The sequence below is a fragment of the Gouania willdenowi genome, chromosome 1, assembly GCF_900634775.1.
Source record: "Gouania willdenowi chromosome 1, fGouWil2.1, whole genome shotgun sequence".
NCBI classification, from domain to species: Eukaryota; Metazoa; Chordata; class Actinopteri; order Blenniiformes; family Gobiesocidae; genus Gouania; species Gouania willdenowi.
Window position 1 is genome coordinate 32,397,138 of NC_041044.1, and position 17,656 is coordinate 32,414,793.

General features: G+C 38.6%; 1 protein-coding gene across 6 annotated transcripts in view; it reads left to right on the forward strand.

Moving 5' to 3' along the window:
• The window catches only part of add3a (adducin 3 (gamma) a), a 97,041-nt gene that overhangs the window by 33,291 nt on the left and 46,094 nt on the right, over positions 1-17,656 (forward strand). Inside the window, exon 1 of one of the 6 annotated variants that reach the window (XM_028457351.1) lies at positions 15,228-15,658. The exons of 2 other annotated variants lie outside the window; for them this stretch is intronic. The gene's annotated coding sequence lies outside the window, so the exon portion shown is untranslated. Of the gene's footprint in view, positions 1-15,227; positions 15,659-17,656 lie in introns of those variants that run through there. 3 more of the 6 variants (XM_028457315.1, XM_028457361.1, XM_028457342.1) reach the window with 3 other exon arrangements.

The window sequence follows — 17,656 nt, forward strand, 5'->3', positions numbered from 1 at the left end:
TACATGTAAGATACACACACATTATGAAAAAGTTAATAGTACATTTTCAAGTCATAAATTTGCTCAGTTTTGAATCTCAGTCATGCTGACAATATTTTAGTATCAATAGTATATAACCAATGAAACTAATCTAAAACACATTTAACAACCCTTTAAAGTTCTCTTAAGAATGAACCTTTCAGTTTTAAAGAAAACCTTAGGTTGCTTTCCCACTGGGATATTCCTGGACTTGGGCTGAATCTGAGCCCAGATTTTCATAGGTGTTTTCTTATTTTGCGCCATAGCCGATACGCTGCCCACCCTCAATGTCTTGTGTTCTACGTTATCTTCGATATTTTCAATGTTTGGTCCAACCGAGAGAGTATATCTTCACAGCACTGAATCCCTCTAGAATCTAGACTTTGTTTTGAAACACTCCGATTCCAGCCAAAACGTGCACTCTAGAATTTTCTTTCCGGATCCATTCTAGACTTTGTGTGTTCACACCAGTCCAAACACAGCAGACTTTCTAGGTAACCTAAGAGGGTTTTATCCACTGTACTTTACTTGTAATCACATGAGTGGGATATTTATTCTAGGGCATTAATCAGAAATCCAAGTCTGATGGTTCAAAATCCTTCATGCTTTTTATTCAATATAAGTTTTGTGAACTTTTCAATTTGGTTGCTTTACTTTGCTTGGCCTTTAAAAGACTTAAAGCCAGGAGATTTATGATAGCTGTCATTAGACCTGGTGGCTTGCACCCTGTTTATCTTTAGCTGACAGTGACAAAGAGGAGGGTTCTGCTGGCATGCTTTGAGTTTACTGTAAAAGTGTCAAAATTGTCTTTGAATATAAAATACATTAAACTAAATGCTCACACGAATATCAGAGAGTGAGTATTTGATTGCCCAGGTAAAAAACACTTTGACTTTCCAATGTCAAAGTAGAATAAAAAGCTTTTAAAACAAACTGCTGTGTAAATTCTGAGAATTTGACGATGAAATCTGGAAAAAAATTGTAATTGTCAAAAATCCTGAATGCAAAACTAGGTTTTGGTCACTGTGGTGACTGTGTGTCACGCTGCACGTTTCTTGGCAGGAACAATGATATAACCATACAACTACTTTGCTTTCTTTTCGGGATCTTTTTAGTCCATCCTGGCAGGGAAGAATGGGAGTTTGTGACCTTGAATGTAAGGGTCATGTTAAGGGTATGTAAGGAAACAGCTGGGCCTTCTTGGTGAAACACCAAAAGCTAATTATACCTTTTGTAATACTGGAGATGACTGATGTTATTTTATTATTAATACAGGTTTAAAGTTTCCTTTGAATATGTTCTCATTTTACTGTCTTTGATAAACATTTATTACTCTCCACTTTATTCCGGGGGCAATAAAAACACAGAACTAGCTACTGCAGTTGTGCTGTCTCTGCATGTTTGGATGACAATCCTCTCGATGACTCTCTTTAATGTTGGGCCAGAACTTTCCATTTCCATGGTACACCTCCCATAAAGTGAAGTATGTACGCCCAGTGATCAAAGCAACCAGGGCATAGACAATTAAACAAAAAGGTTTCCAGCACAATGAGACAAAAACTTGTACACACACAAATCCCGCGCTCATAGTGTGAGCAAAAAGTGGTGACGTTTGGCTAAATGTTGCTGTCCCTCAGCTGGACCTCACATCCTGACGGGAAATCTGTCGTTCCTCTACACACTCACATGCATGGAGTCGCCTACTGTCATGGAAATAGAGGGAGACATTGAAGCATTGCTGGCTGTGTATGTGGGCAGCCGGAAAATAACACTGATAAGAGAACAGACACAAAAGAGAGACCAAGACCAGAAATGACAACCAATGGAGGACATTAGACATGGGTTGGAATTGCTAGATTTTCAAAGGGCTGATTTCAAATAACATTTACCGGTTTATCAAAATGGCTTTGAAACATCATTACTGTATCAGCCACGACAGTAATCTCCTGATATCACTGCAGTATTTACTCCTCTGCAGTAACTCATGATAGACATGTTTTCTTTGAACATCTGTGAGTCAGGTGCCTGATGACTACAATAATCCTTTATCGTAGTGCTTCCAACCTTTATAATGCCAATATAATAATATAGTGATAATAATATTTTTAAAAAAAATTTTTTCATAGAAACTAATCCACGTTGGATGCATGTTTAAAAAAAATACTGTATATCTGCGATTAGAGCAAACATTTGAATAAGTATTCGACTAATTGGAAAGGTGTCCCAAGATGAATCTTCTATTGTCATTCTGAAAAATGTGTGGATTTAACAATCCCTTCTCATTTCAGGGCAAATAAAGTTTTTTCATTCATTCTGACTTTCTAATGTTCAATAATTCTTGCTTCTTGGGAGATTATTTTATTCCAAGCATGAAATCGTTTCTACTGTAACACACTCAAATTAGCTCAGTTTGAAAGTAGTACACAGATTGTGGCACTGCTTATTTTCAGCAACAGTACAACCAACTATGGAACTAAACCTTTTTTCAGTTTTATATGACCATTTTCATTTTGCCCGCTTGCCGTTATAACCTTACTCTCAGTGATCGGTGCTTTGTACCACTTTCTGTCAAAAACCCCTGAGGCTTTGGCCTGGCAGACCTGGAAATGTAGAGCGACACACTGATATGCACGCGCACATGCATGCAAAGTCTGGCTATTTTTTCCATCCAGCAGCATGTTATTGAACAGTCAGACAAAACTACAGAAGGGGTGAAACTTTCCTGTTGTGGTGGGAATGGGCTCAGAACTAAACAAAGTATAACTTCAGACCTTACAGTGCTTTGCTTTAGAGAATACACAATCTAAAGACCACTTTGGGTAGACTTAGAGAGGAATGACCTATGTATTCCCTTTGGGTTTGTAGGTTTTATTCATTTGTGGATGAAAGTTCAACAGCATTTGGGCCATTGCAATATACAGGTGTCAAACTGGGTTAAAGATATGATATTAACATCATCACCATCATGGTACACAAACAAAAGAATAGGGTTGGCAGCTGTTGTAGAGAGGAAGACTAGAAAAGCCTGTTACTTTACTGAGGTGAGTGACAAATTCACTTTACTGATGCTAGCTGTGATAAATGAATGTGACAATGAGAAACCTAGTCGTTATGCTCAGTCAGCCTCTTATTTTGAATCGAAGTCTAAGAATAAAATGGCAGTTTTTACAACAAAAGTTGGAAAATAATAGAGGTGTCCTGATCCGATATTGATATTGGTATCGGCGCATATGCAAGGCTGCCATATCGATATCATATCGGAAGTGAAAAAGTTGTACATCGGGACATCTCTAGAAACTAGTTATGTTTCAAAATCAATAATAAATAACGTTAACCTACTGTCCTTGTTGGTTGATTATCTTTTTTGATATGTCATGTACCCTCAAAAGTGCATTTTACAAAGTTCACCTTAATCCTATATGAGATTAAGGTAGTGGATAGGACCTTGTAGTTTGCAGACATAAAGGTTGCGTATCGAGTACCCAACAACAGCTCTAGGCACTTTAAGTGCAGGATAGAGTTGTAATCGGGCCTCAAAAGGTCGACGCGACCCAAGCCCGACAGAATACAGCCTAAACTTGTCCGAACCTGAATGAGAAGATTTTTTTTTAAAGCTCATATTGTTACATTTGGACACTGTTAAAATTTGTGCACATACACAGCTCAAGAACGAGTTGTTTATATGTTTTTAAACATAATTTATTCATTTTCTAGAGGCCAACCTTTGATTAATCTTGTCAGCATCCGTTTTTTCATCTTTCTCGCGCTTATTAAAACGCATTACCAAACCACTCAGTGCCCAAACTTGACCCCAGCCCATGTAGAATATAGAAATTAAGACTGAAATCAACTTGGCCCATGTCAGGTCTTGAAGATCTTCTGCTCTAGTACAGGGTAGTCATTACCTCGGATCCCGTTGATGTCTGTGTACCCACCATGCTCTGTAAAAGCTGCCCCCAATGCCCACAGCCACTTCAAAAGTACTACACCAAGGTGTGATCCGTGGCCCTGATTAAACTCCCCGGTGGGAAAGTTACGAAGAGTTGAAAGGTAATCGCCAAAAAGTACTTTATTGTTGTTTAACACAGCTCATTCTGAACATCTGAGCTACAAAGAGCGAAAGTAATTTCAAATAGCCTGTTAACAAAGTTGCTTTCTGGTCTCTCTACATTGCTGTACAACACATGTTAGTCAGGAACTTTAGCAACATCCAATATCCGATGACAAAGGAAGAGTCCTGAGTTGTATTTAATCTTTTAATGGTGGACTGTTGGCTCTGCTAGAAGAAGGAAGTACCAAAACTAGTGGTTGCAGAGTTTTTGTTTGTGTCTATCTCTATTTGGGATTCTCAGAAAGCAGTCAGTGTATAGTTGATGCCAGAGCCCTCGGTTAAGTTTTTTTCACTGGCTTTTTTTTTTCAAACAAGCTAAAGTCCCAACGTCTTGGTTTTGCCATTTGTAATAAAATGTAAAAAGTCGCAGTTAGTTTGAGAAAGTAAAGAAGTCAGAACTGCCATAATGAGAAAAAGATTTGACTGTGTTTTAAATCTATAGATGTGTTCACAATGACTGACCTTTAATTTTACAAAGCTTCAATAACAGGCTTTGATTTTGGTTCAAAGCTTTGGAGCTGTTGATGCTGTGTATTTTTCTCAGTTTCTGGAGATCTTAGCAGAATAAAAAGGCCTTGATGCTGATGCATTGATGTGTGGTCCAGATGGTTTGAGTTTTTGACCTCTGCGATGGGAAAATGTTTATGGGATGAGGTTTTTTTTCCCCCCAAGTTTCACCATCCTTATTGTGAAATTCATTTTTTTTTAAATCAATTTGTGTCTTTCTCACATGTGAAGCGTTTCTTTTACTTCTTAATGTGCCTTTTGAAAAACAGGCATTGTGATATAAGCAGTTAACATTTGTCATCCTGTATTTTTTTCTTCAATCTTTTTTTTTTTTAAAACTATTTAAATCTATATCCTTTATATTACTAGGCAAAAACTTATTGACACTAGAACCTTTTTGACTTTTTTTCTTCCCAAGGCACTTTCTCAAAATTGATATTTCTCATGCTTCTAATTTCTGTTTTTTTTGTTGGTCATTGTTAAGTATCGAGACGTATAGAGCAACTGATGAACAACCTGTGAAGCTTTTAAGTTTGTTAAAACCATCTTGGGTTCAACATTTGAATTCACTGTTATCTTAGGTTCAATAAAAGCTCTAGCCATTAGCCATGAATGAGCAACAAAAGACAACAACAGAATCTTTTGTATTGTACCCAATGTTTGCGACTATCTGCCTTCATGCACATGCATCTTATTTTGCGTCAGGTTCTCCTTTTCTTCCTTTTCTCAACATGGGTGGGGTCAGTTATTACTCAGACTGTTTGTTTGGAGTTGCTATAGAAGTGTGTGTGTGTGTGTGTGTGTGTGTGTGCGCGCACGCGCGTGTGTGTGTGCGTGTGTGCTGAAGAGATGCAGGCCTGTCTCAGACATAATGACTTCATCCAGACACAAACTGTGACATATTGAATCTGTCTGTTTCCTCGAATTGTGCAATGATACACACACAAGCACGCACACACGTACACAATTTTCCTCAATGTTTCACCTCATTACATGGCCATAAACAAGTCAGGGGATGCTCAGGGACAAAAGAACAAGTCGCCCTGTAAACAAGAGCCAAGCATGATTGCCTGGTAATTTGATTTCATGTGCTGCATATTACAGAAATGGATTATCTGAATGAGAGCTCTGTATCAAGCATCTCCTCTTTAAAGGGGGCGGATATCGTCTCCTCCCATTGAACTCCCGAACTTGAAAGCTGTTGAGATACTGTGTGCTTTATATCAGGGCTTCATGTTGTTGGAAAAATGTTCATACTCCTGTCTTATCACCGAGAGTCAAACGTTCCACAGCTGCTAATCTTAGTTAGTGTGTCAATGTGGAATGCTGGCCAACTGTTGATGCACATTTAATGTAGAACAGAGTCGAGTCACATTTGTGTGTGGAAAAGCGTGCTTATTTCCCTGAGGGGAAAATTTCCTCTTCATTTCACAAGTATTTCTGCATGATCTTATTTTTGTCCTCAGCTAAATACACATACTTGTTAAAGGCATACCAATTGACTTGTCATGGGACTGTGGTCCTATAATGCAAATTATATTTTGCATGAAGTGAGTAGTTATTCAAACTATTTTTGTATGTTTTGATATTCATCATATTCATCTGCTGCCTGAAGGTTTGGTCTATCGCAACTTTGAAATAACTGACCCAAGTTATTTCTTTAAAAAACAACAACAACAATTATAAAACCATGGCATTTCTTATCAGCTTTTCATTGTTTCAACTGCTTTAATCAAGTAGCATTAAAATCTATTGAAGTGCCTGTGCCACGTAGATTATTTTACTGTAGGTCTGTGTGGACGAACAGGCACACTGCAAGTCCCTGTGAGAGCGTTAATTAATAATAAATGTAGCATTTGGGAGGACACAAACGGCTTACAGCAGGTGTTGGTTCAAGCCAGTGTAAATGATTGAACTTAACCTGCCCAATAATATTGAAGAGATGTCATTAATATCATGAAATATAACCAATAATTGCAAAATAACTACAACTGTTTTGGGTCAATAACTGTTTTTGAGCAATCACTTTTCTCTTTTTCCAACCCTTTCCTTTGCTCTAAGTCTAAGATATATATTATGGAGAGGCTGTGGAAATGATATTTGTTATTTAATGTAAGTCCTTTTAGTCCTGAAATTTCCAACAGTTCAAAATATCAGGCTCTAGATTAGTGGTTCCCAAACTTTTTCTGTTACACCCCCCTTTGAAGAATTGTGATTCTTTTTCTTCAAAACTCTTAAAAATAACATAAAATGTGTAATCACTTTTAAAAAAAAAAAAAAAAAAAAGTAATAAAATAATTAGAGTGCAAATCATTTTTATGTTTTTTTTTTTTAAACCATTTTTCATGCTCAATAATAACATATCCCTCCCCCTCTGCCATGATGTCATTGAAAAAGAAAAATCCTCCAAAAAATTAGCTAAATTTGTTTTTTTCAGTGTCAAGTCTTTGCATCTCAGTGAAGACTTACTGTAGTTTTCCATGTAGTATTTGATTCACACATGTTATTTTTTAAGCTCAGGTTCAGGTATATTCATTGTAATAAATGCTCCAATAGATTACCTACATCCATCCATCTGTCTTCTCCTGCTTGCCCATGGTGGGTTCATTGGGGCAGCATCCTAACAAGGGAAGTCTTGACCTTCCTCTCCCCGACCACTTTGTCCAGTGCTTCCTGGGGGATGCTGATACGTTCCCATGTCAGCCAAGAGACATTGACCCCTTTAGCGTATCCTTGTGCCACCTTGGGTTCTCCTACTGATGGAACATGCCCTGAACGCCTCACCAGGGAGGGGTCCGGATTGACCAGTTTCTCCATCAGCCTTCTTCAATGAGGAATTAATGTCAGCATGAGACTGATTGGAAGCTGTCCAGTATTTCTCACCAAAGCTAATTCAGCACAAAACTCTACGGTGAAGCTGGATTGTGTGGAGTCGTTGAGTTCAGTTGATGCTGCTGTTTGGCACCTCTGTGACTATGAAGGCAGTGTCTTATGGTGAGGACATACGGTAGCAGTTAGCAACACAGACATGCAGGGATAGATTGTTTAGGTTTGTGTGGTTGAATCAACAGAGGCCTGTTCGACTGTGTCCACGGCTCTGTACTTACCAGCTATGATTACAGAGTGATTAGCACTGAGGAGTGTGTGTATGGACGTCTGTATGTGTGCGGGAGGACTGTTTCATTTGAGTTTATTTTTGTATAATCCTATTTAAATCACCCTAAATTGTTGTACCACTAATGTCAGATCCACTTAACTGGGCCGCCATAAATGTAGCAATAACAGATTATGATAGACATCAACATCTTTGCAAAATGTTTGTTAGGTTATTGGCTAATTAGAGTTTGACTGTATAAGTGAACAAATGTGTGTAGTGTACCAGTTGTGTTTCTTTTCACACGATACTGAAGGTTAAAAGGTGAATTTAAGCATTTGTTTAATCAGCGCATAGTATAACAAACAAATGCTACTATGGTAGCTGCTTTTTTCTCAGATTTGTCAATATGTAGTAAATGTAAATTACAAATAAATGCCGACGTTTCCAACATTGCAGCTTTAATAGAATATCTGATTTGATGAACTAAATAATATAGTTTTTGTCAGTTTTGTCAGAATAAATGTCTAAATACATTTTACACAAGCTTGTTTCGTTAGAGGAGTAGATGGTTTTAGGTCTAAAGAATAGCAGCTGTGTAACATTCAGATAAGGTGTTTGGTATTGTTGCTAAAAAAAAAAAGAAGCAGTAAATGCAGCTGTATGTCCATCAACTCATCAGATTTGCAGTGATTCTAATGGAAGTGACAACCACAGACAGACTGAAAATGATGCATTTAAATCGGATCCAAGGCTTTAAACGAGGGTACCGGGTTCGAGAACAGCTGAAAATGTAACCCCCTGTTTTCATTGTCTGCCTCTCTGGCACTGACTGGTATACGTATTTGCCAATGTTTCCATAATTAAGTAGCTTCATGGCATTACCTGTTTCCACCACCCACGACAAGGACGTAGGGTTGCATTTATAAGACGAAGTGGAAGAGGTTTGTCGATGGCCCATGCTTGAATTTGGGTTTAAAAAGTGTTACAGGGTACGATTGTTTCTTTGCACACAATGTGTCCCACACATTGTGTTTGTAAGTTGGATGGGAAAGACTCCTGCAACTGCCCCTACAAGAAACAATTATAGAGAAGATGAAAGAAAGAAGATCTTATTTAGGGGTTTTCTTCCCTTTCATTACTTTACAACTTCTCAAAATTTGATAAAATATGATTGATATATATTTTCTTATGAATCCTGATTTTAAGTGAGCTCTTTGAAAGCCCAGTAAGCATGAGATGTAGGTTATTGGTGTAGTCTTTCCTTCCTGTGCCTATCCGTCATAGTTCAGCATGACCTCAAATGGCACATTTGACCGACGGTGCAACCAGGCGTTAACTTCCCTTTTTTTATTCCTCATCCATGTTTCATCATTGTCAACCAAGAAAGACTCTAAATATACACATTTGACTTCCTATTTGTATGTAGAATGTTCCCTTAAAAACCTTTTAAGCCTTGCAGAAGATGGTGTGTTCAGAGTTGGTTACCAGTTTGTGCGCTTGTGTTATTTCTAACTGAAACTCCTCCTCACACAGCGACAGAGCTGTAACCAGCCAACACTCAAGGCGGTGAATCTGACTTTGATGCAGATAGTTAAATATTAGCTCCTCTCTAAATGCCCCATTACCCCTCAAACATGGATTAGTGGCTACTTAGGATCATTCCTCATACGAGTGTAAAACTAGAAGAGGTGTTAGAAGTTGGATAAACAGTGGGGAGACAGATTTACAGGTTTGTCAATGTGTGTTTGCAGGCGTACACCAGGTAATATGTCACTCTTTGCCTTAGGCCTAAGGTGCTGTAAATAGAGATTAACAACAACAGGAGAGCTACAATAATGTGTCAGAAACTTCCGATAGAAACAACAAAAGCTTAAAATCAGTTGTTCTTCAAACAAAAATCCAGAATTCCTTTAGAGTTCTGTGGAATTGCAGAGGACTCATTAATAGTGTGCCTGTTGTGTGGATTGCAGACATGTGTCACACATGTGGGCCCATGACAATAACAGTCATTTTGTGTACCAGAGTCATTAAGAGGCCCGTCTTCCTTGAGACAACCAGTTTGGACTAAGATGGAATCCCCAGTTTGATGGGTCTCTCTAACAATGTTACTTTTTGTAGTAAGTGGCAAGCACAATTGGAGCCAAGTTGTCATAGTATTATCATTTTAATTTTGTTAAACAAATAGATTACTAGTAGTTGTGCTTGTTTTTTTTTCCATTTTCCATTATACTGAAGGTATAAAATAACATATCTACTGTATACGTCATACAGCTAGTAGTATGCATGACAATTTATTTTTCCATCAACGTTATTTAGTATTTCTTAAACTGGGGTTAAAAAAGTATAGAATCAAAATCTTGGCTCATGTTGTAATGTTGCATAGAACGTTCATTTTCTGGGTAGATTTAATATAATGTATGCCTGAATCTGTCTATCCATGATTTCAGGTTGTTTGGAAATGTATGTTTTTCATTCGAACAGTAACATCTTTTTATCATTGATGATCACTTGTGATCACTCAGTCCTTGGGAGAATGAGGAAAACACAAAGTACATAATGTTTACTAGGCAACACTTGTGATGGTTCACAGATAAGTTCTAGGAGTCCTCCTGGACTTGTTAAAACCCTATCAAAGAAGTCAGGAACTATTACTGTATCATCTAAAGGCAGTTCTGGCTATGTTAGTTTATTGTTTCGCAATCCAAGTTATTCCACTTTGCAGCACACATTGCTCTTTATGTTGGTGTGGTAAAGTCATGTGGCCTTTGGATGTTAAAGGCCACAGCGGTCCTATTTGTCACATAAATATACTCCAGCCGTCCAAGAGAATAACAAATTGACTCCTTCAAACACATCTGGTGACTAAGATATTTTCAACGACTTGCTGTTTTTTTTACTGCCAGAAGCAATAACATTCGGTCACAAGGCTGTATGATAACATTTTCTTGTCATAAAGACACTATATACATTTGTCTACCCTCTGCTGGTACATAAAGGTTAGAGAACCTATAAGGACAACCATGTGATGTACATTGCTGCAAACTGGTGATTAGCATTTTAGCACTCTGTGTTCTGATCGGATCTGCTTTACCGGTTTGCTTTGACAAATCATACAATAAAGCGTCAATAAACCTATACTACAATGGAGCGAAAGATTGTTTACCTGGCCACAGATAACTGAGAATCTGAGAACATGCACACAAAAGCTCTCATTTGATTTGACTGCCTAATAACGTCACTGACCTTCTTAACTATGTGTAACATCAGAAGTCCATCTCTTTCTCTTGGTTAACAGCTAACCCTGACTGTTGTGGGTTTGGGATGACCTATTTCCAGTATCTGCGGTGTGTTCAATTTCCTATTTTATTCTATATTTCTATGACCCTTAACAGTCAATCAGTGTCTTCCCAACACGATTGTCAGAAAAACTGTAAAAACCTGCAAAGACCAGGAAGCCAAAACTAACTACACACACTAAGCAAGGGGCCCAGAAGACTTCCTGTAATCGCAATTTGCCCAATCAAGCTAAATTAAACCAGTACTGTAAAACAGTACATTACATTACAGGGAATACAAGTTACAGTTCCATTGTATAACCTGATAAAACCATTAAAATGACCTTTTCTCCGTCGATCTTCCAGAAATCCCATTTAAAATTTTGTACAGAAACCTTAAACTAAAAGGGTTACGAGAGCATTAGTTTTGTTGATAAATTACTCACCATCTCAAATAAAATTTTCATCTAAATAAAGTCAAAACCCAAGGAAAATATCTCAAACATATAAAATTCATACATTTTATAGAAAAAAAAAACATGTCACAAATTTCACAAAGTAATGAACTTTTCACCACCCTTGTCTTTACTAGATTCGTCCAGTTTCTTGTTGTCTTAAGTCTTCGTTTTATTTCCTGGAGAAGCTGGTTAGCCAACATTTTCATATGAAGATGCAAACTTCTTAACCTACAGTATCGGCCCATGTTTGTGTCTTTCTCTGCAGATTTATTACCATTTATCTAACAGAAACTCAAGCATAAGCTATTTACAGGTCAGGTAAAGGGGAGGTGGGGGTTATTTTCAGTTCTTTATTACAAAAGAACTCCCTGTCAAAACTTGCCTCTGCTTCAACCTCTGTGTATATTTGCTTAAAGTAAGAAATTACCCGTAAGAGCCAGTTGAAATCCGAATACAAATTTAGACACAGAAGATTGAGAGATAACTTTTTTAGCAGTAAGCCAAGAAAAGTAGATATTCTTGTGTGCAGTTAAGAGTACAATAAAAGAAAAAAACTCCACAGTTAAAATGGCAGGCGTGGTTAATCTTTAACATAGTGTCGTAAACAACTTTTTAAAGCTTTGAGTGTGCAAACCTAGAAAGGCTGCTGCTTGGTGGAGATTGTCGCACCCTCTGCATTTTAGGTTATTCCTGTTTTTGGGATAATGTGGATATGCAACTGGTATAAAGCATAGAAGGAGCATTTTCAACTACCACCTTTTATTTATTATAACTGATCCTTTCAATGATTAAACTAAACTGATAGGTGTGATCTCAAAGTGGGGTCCTGTATCTTGTAGTAGTATGAAATACATGTCTCATGTGAATTGAAATAGTGCAGGGTATTTATATAATCTCACCTAAGCAATTTCCTATTTGATGTAATTTATGTTGGTTGCGTTTGGCGCAGTGGTTCCCAGTCTTTTTTGTCCCGTGTATCCCCTTTGCAATATCAATCAGGTGTACCCCCTCTTCATTCATATGCTGTTTTATTTGTGTATCAGCGAGCTCTCTCGAACTCCTTACTGTGTCTCGAACATGGTTTCCTAAGGCTTAATCCACGAAAAATACTAAGTGCGTCTAAAAAAAACTAACAATGAAACTTTCATTTATTTACTTAATTTGTAAGCAAATGCTCTCTTCTTTGGGACATATAGCTAACTAAATATTGTCTCCTAAAGTCACAGTATTTCATTAAGCAGTATTATTGTTAGTTTGTGGTAAATAATTTGACAAAACACAGCCTAAAAAGAAACTATAAATGTTTTCCTGTCATTTTTTTAATTGATTGATAAATGTTTCAGAGTACCCCCTGCAAAGTGCTCCCGTACCTTAGGGGTACTTGTACCCCTGGTTGTGAATCACTGTTGTAGCAGGACTTTAGTTTAGCAATAAATCCGATAAGAAAATGAATTGTAAAGTTTTGATAGTCGGTGATTGTTTTTAGATGGCTTGATGACTATATATCATGAATAATTATTAGCCCCGAATAAAAGGTAAACAATAAACAAACATGTCTTAAAGGTGCAGTCCGCAACTCTCAGGTCCATCTCTCCCCCTCCCTCCCCGCTGCTCTCTTGAACTGCCTCCAAACTTTTCAAAGTCCCTCCCTCAGAGGAGCTAACAAGCTAACGTTAGTCCGACAGCAACATCACAGTAATATAACATGCTCTGTTAAAAGCATATTACTGCAGCACTTCTCTCTCTCAATGTGCACACACCTCAGCAGCAGCAACAACACAGTTCACACAGTCCATCAAACACAATCCTGAGTCTGATTGTTTTTTTTTTTTTGCTCGGTTGCGGTGCATTCTGGCAAAAAGTCACTTTTATAAGAGTTGCAGACTGCACCTTTAATGAAGTGCAGTGGCGAAAGGAGAGTGAACCACTGCAGAAGCTGTGTTACTCGGTTGGGTTTAAAGTCTCTGTCGGAGGTGGTGTAGGATACATTTTGGTGGAGTTTTAGAGGTTAATGTGTAGAATTATCAGTTCTATCTGGCAACCCTGACCAGAATGCGTCATTTGTTAGAATCTTCAAACAAACATTGACAGACACTGCATGGAATAAGTAAATAAGCAGAAAACAGAAGCTTTATGAAATGGGTTTGAAATGCTATATGAGCCTCTGTTTTGACAACTTTAGTAGCACAGGCTGCATACCTGAGCTGACGTCAGGTGGCTCGATTAAAAAAAAAAAAAAAAAAAATCTAATTAATTCACGATTTTGTAATTAATTAATCTTGGATTAATCTTCTTGTGTTGTGGTCTGTGCATCAGTATTATAGGTAAACCAGGATCTTGTGAAATGAGAAAGGTTTCGTGCAATAAAAAAGGCCATTAACATGCATTATTTTTCTGTGTTTATTTCATAATTAATCACAATTAATGCAATTTAGTCCCAGCCCTAGTGCTAATGTATCGGAATGTTAATTTTCAGAGTTCTCTGCCTGAATACAGCCTATGTTTTAAGAGTAAATCTGTGCAGAAATAAACTGTTTTGATTGTAAAAACTATTAAATACTAAAACAAACGCATTCAAAGATTCAAAGTGTTTATTGTCATATGTGCAGTTAGAAACACGTTTCCCTGTACAATGAAATTCTTACTTTGCCGACTGCCAGTGAATGCCTACGTAATAAAAGAATAAAATCAAAAGGTATAAGAACTATAATAACTAACAGTGGCATGCTATAAAATATGAAATACAAATATATTAACTATACAGAAAGTAGAGTTGCTATATACAGTGGTATGTGCAAAAGCTGTTTCATAATAAAAAGACATGGTGTTAGCTGTGCATGGGCGCATCTAAAGTGCGAATGCAGGTGGTGTGCAAGTTCAGTGGGGAAGGGGTGCGGGAGTTGGGGGGGTGGATGAATAGTTTGTTAGACTCCGATCACTCATTTAGGAGTCTAATGGCAGAGGGGAAGAAAGAGTTTTTGAGTCTGCTGGTCCTGCATTTCACACTTCTGTACATCCGGCCTGAGGGTAGAAGTGTGAACAGTCCGTGTTGGGGGTGAGTAGACATTACATTTTTTTGGGCATCAATATTTTTAGAAAAGCAGATTACATTATTTCTTAAAAATATTGTACCGGAAACAATTTTGGGTGTGCTATTAGTCCTCCTGTATATACTCTGGCTTCGTCGATTTCCATCAAGCATTACCCCGAGCGCACACAGCTCATAATTACAGACAGCTGCTGTAAGGCTAACACCGACCTCTGACCTGGGCTCGTTGAAACATGACAACCGTTTTTAAAACTCTCGTTTTCATGCTGTCATTTTAGTTGGGCGTTTAATGTGGAATTTTTATCAGTAACTCCATGCGTTTGTGATAGAAATAGCAGTAAAAAAAAAGAAGCAGCTTTAGCTTCAGCAGGCTGTGTGGCTGCTCTTAGACTCCTCTAAACCCAACTCATAAACACTGACCTTTACTACAGTCGCCAGAGAGGGCGTACGACAGTGGGTGTGAATGAGAGACATAAAGAGAGAGAGAAAGGATTCTGGAATTTTGGAGATAGAGCACAGTGTGAATGGATCAAAGTAAAAAAAAAAGAGGAGAGGAAGAGAGGGAAGGCAGAGGGGGAGGAGGAGGAGCGATTAGTGTGTGAGCCTGAGCCCTTATTGGTGTATCTGCCTGTGTGTGTGTGTGTGAGTGAGTGAGTGAGTGTATGTGTGCCTTCAGCCAGTGGGCGGGGGATTAAGCCTTGCATCACGTGGTCCCTTTAGCTTCTTTTCCACACAAACACACAACCTCATTCGCCTAGGACACACACACACACACATACATTCACAGCTGTCGATACATCTCTGTCAGTGGACTCCAGTAAAGCAGAGCACATACTGCTGGAATCCTGCTGAATCTACTGTTTTGCCGGCAGCTCATCCTAACAGCATCAGCTTTTGAAATCTGGATAAACAAGTGGACCAACTGGTTTTTTAAAGCTTTGAATGGACACAGAACTTTCTTTAGTTCTGTGTCCCTTTTATTTCCTCGTCCCTGACTCGTTTGTTCTCTCGGGAATCCACTGATTCAATCCGACTGCGACTATTCGACAGTGAGCAGCAAACATCAAGACATGTGTTTCACCTCAGCCAATGGTTACTACTATTGCCGGTTCTCTCCCATTCACTGACCACATAGATTACGAGGTAGGTTGGGCTATATGTGCAAATGTGTTAAGCCTGTGATCACCTGGTACACCTGGACCTGCACTTTTCTTTTTAAGTACGGGCAGTTGGGCACTATTGCAGTGGCAAATTTATTTATTTACTTTTTTGGTTCCTTTAGGCACCTTAGAACAAACGTTTGTTTGTTTTCTGTTTGAGTTTAAAGTGTTTTGCTAGGGATTAAAATACTCAACACTGATTTGTAGTTTTAGGGGAAATTCACATCATCATACGTCACACACGTATACACACACACACACACACACACACACACACACGGTTTCACTATAATCACACTTGGCAGTAACGATGCAATACTGTATGTGTGAGCCCTGTAGAAGATTAGCTCAGGTTCTAATATCCAGTTTGACACATTGAAGACGCAAGTGATTAACTAAGCCTACTTTTTGGAAAATGCATCCATTTAGTACAGCTGAAGGTTAAAAAAGAAAGCATCAACGAAATGATTGTGTTGCAACATTAAAAAAAAACGAGCCAATTGCTGCTCTGACCTAAAAAGAATTTACAAACTTAACCTCTTCAGATGAAATGCAGATGGCTGGTATGTTGTTGGGCTCAGTAACAGATTTCCTCATCTCATAGCAAAGCTGATGGTGGATCATGTACGCTTCGAAACGCTTGACTCGCACACTTATTTTAGTTTCACTGCTCAATCTGTCATGCGAACGTGTTTAGACAGGGAACACACCAACCTCTCTGAGGATGTGTGTGCACTTGTCTATGTGGTGTCAGCGTAAACACAAGTGAGGCTTACAATCACAAGTGACCATGTGCTTACTTCTTCTGCAGTGGAAACGAATACAATTAGCACCATAGAGATTATTTCCTGGTATTGTTGCCATTACAACCCAAAAGTTTGTCTATTTTTAGGGGTGGCAGAAACAAAAGCAAGTTTGCTTTGAAACTTACCCCGAGGCAGTGATATGAGGTGTGTGTGTTTGTATATGAGGGTGCTCTTTTCTTATACACAGCGCCAGAATTATCTGCACTATTTTAATGGGTTTTGCCTTTATTAGGATTGCGTTAACCAACATTTAACTGGTTTCTCTTAAAGACAAAAAACATTGCAGGCTGGGCCAAAATAGATGTGGCAGATAAGCATGTAAACTTGAGTTTCCAGATGAATAGATATGTTGTCTGAGCCACTGGCTCTTATCTGGCTTTCCATCTCAAATGTCAAGGAAGGACTAAGGCATTATGGGTGAGTGCTGGGTCTTATACAGTAAGCTTCCATAACACAGAGCAAAAAGAGGCTGAGTTTTACCAAATGGAATAAAAACACTGGATAAGACTATCACTTTAGTCAGATTAAGGTCATCACGAAGAATACCGAAAACAAACTAGAACAAAAATGGTGTCCAGCCGAACACTGTCCTCCAAGAAATCACAGTTAGAATGAATAACTTTTTTGTATCAGTTTACGGGACTTCACCTCTCACAATGCAATGTGCAAAACATTTCCGAAAATGCTAATAAACATATTGTTTACAGTGGAGAACCAAACAAACTTTCTAGAGGCAATTTCAACATTTTCAATCTTTTTTTCGAGTAAATGATTTTCAATTTATTGATCTACAAGGCGGGCGCACGGTGGCTTAGTGGTTAGCACGTCCGCCTCACAGCAAGAAGGTCCTGGGTTCAAGCCCTGGGGTGGACACTTGGGTCCTTTCTGTGTGGAGTTTGCATGTTCTCCTTGCGTGCTGCGTGGGTTTCCTCCGGGTACTCCGGCTTCCTCCCACAATCCAAAAACATGACTGTAAGGTTGATTGGAGTCTCTAAATTGCCCATAGGAGTGAATGAGTGGTTGTCTGCCTGTGATGGACTGGCGCCCTGTCCATGGTGTACCCCCGCCCAGCGCCCTATGAGAGCCGGAGATTGGCACCGGCAGACCCCCGCGACCCTGATAAACGGGAATAAGCGGGTATGAAAATGGATGGATGGATGATCTACAAGGCTTAC